We start from the raw sequence: 1,744 nt of genomic DNA, 5'->3' as shown, positions 1-1,744 counted from the left end.
ACTCAGGGAAATTTGCGTTACCTGGTAGTGTTTCTTACTTCCTTGTGAAAATCACCATTAGTTTTTCACTGTCTGAATCAAGTATTCCAAGGTGGGTAGGAGGGGAAAAAAGCATACGCACCAGAGAAGTAGGGAGTTAGATGCATGAGTAAAAGGGTCTCGTTTTGCCTTTTGCTTCCACTGGTTAGTGAGAAGTGGCTACATACTTTTCACTTGGTCAGTATTTTAATTGTATGAGTTCTACCCAACCCATACTGCTCCCGGCTTGTTAACCTGATTGATGAGCTCAAAGCCTTCTATTGATAAGCCTAGGTTATTTCCAATAAATGAAAATGACATGGAATATGATGGTTTGAAATTATTGGGAAAAACACTTTTTCTGATAACACACAGTGTGTTGAGAAAAATTGAATGAGCAGGGCCAATAAATGAATATGCAATATGTGCATCTCAAAAATATACAAGGCAACATACATAGAAGTATGGATTTTCTAAGAAAAAATACCTTAATGTTGGATAAAATACACCAAGCAGCAGAGGGAATAGAATATATTATGGTAAGAAACTCTTTCTCAGGACAGCTCTCATGAAACTCAGATTTAAGCTTCTTAGAATCTATAGCAAACAGTGAAACATTCATCATGATGTTATGCTTGTTTTAGTTTGAGTGAGTATATAAATTCATGAGGTTAAAAAACACATTTTCTTTTCCACAACTTGAAGATAAATTTGTTAAGAGGAGCTCCAAGAGGAACGTTAGCAGTGATATCCTTGAAGACATTCTGCATGGACAGTAACAGACATGGTGCTTAGAAAATTCAAGGGCAAAGGTGTTTTGTAGTTCCTACATTGGTGACTTTTTTGGTACCAGAGGGATGTAACCCAGGTATAGAGGTTTCTTGTCACCTGGCTAAATAGGCAAACAAAATATATGCATTTTTCAAGAATTATGGGCTTCTAAGGGGTTGTATCTTTTTTATAGTGTAGTAGTCAATGAACAAACAATTTTATCAAACATGCTAAACAGCACTGAGATTACGGAATCATTAGCTGCTATAACAAATATACACTCAAATGGAGAAGAGCTAAGATGGTTCACAAGATGCAGCCTGAAAGAGCTGCTCACACTGAGAGGTAGCTTCAAGACTGGCATACTCTGAGAAAATCTTCAGAAGAAAGGAATTGGGAATAGAGGAAGGAAGTACACAAAGCCTGGGCTAAAGGAGGAAGAAGCTGGGAACCCTGCACAGGATTGCTGAGCTCTAAGACTTATTCCTGGCCCCAAGTGGTTCCTGAGGAAGGTATGAGTAAAATAGGCATGGAGTGGCTCAAGCTCATCACAGACCTCCAGAATCCTAGCTGCAGGAGCCCCTATGATCCACATGGACATTTAAGGTGGCAGGGAGAGCTACATGCAGAGTTGGCAGGGACAGAATTTCAGCCTGCATAGAGCCCAGAGGGTTTGGCATGGGAATGACCACAGTGGAGCACAACCAAGGATACCCGTTGCTCAAGAATTGTCATGCTCCTGTTGGTGACTGTGGCTTTTGCTAACTGTTGGGCCTGGACCGAGCAGAGCTCTCTTGCCTGTGGGATGGGGCAGTCTATTCTGAGCACCCCTCATCTGCTCTCTTTTTCCAGGATCCCTGCCTGGCAGCACCCACTTGAAATGCAGCCTCAGGTACCCAACTTGGGCACTTACAATTGGCTACCACCATAGCTCCTTTGCCAGCAGCACCTGCCT

The sequence above is a fragment of the Cebus imitator genome, unplaced genomic scaffold (genome assembly GCF_001604975.1).
Source record: "Cebus imitator isolate Cc_AM_T3 unplaced genomic scaffold, Cebus_imitator-1.0 Scaffold644, whole genome shotgun sequence".
Taxonomy (NCBI): Eukaryota; Metazoa; Chordata; class Mammalia; order Primates; family Cebidae; genus Cebus; species Cebus imitator.
The sequence above is the reverse complement of the archived record's forward strand: the minus strand, read 5'-3'. Positions refer to the sequence as shown.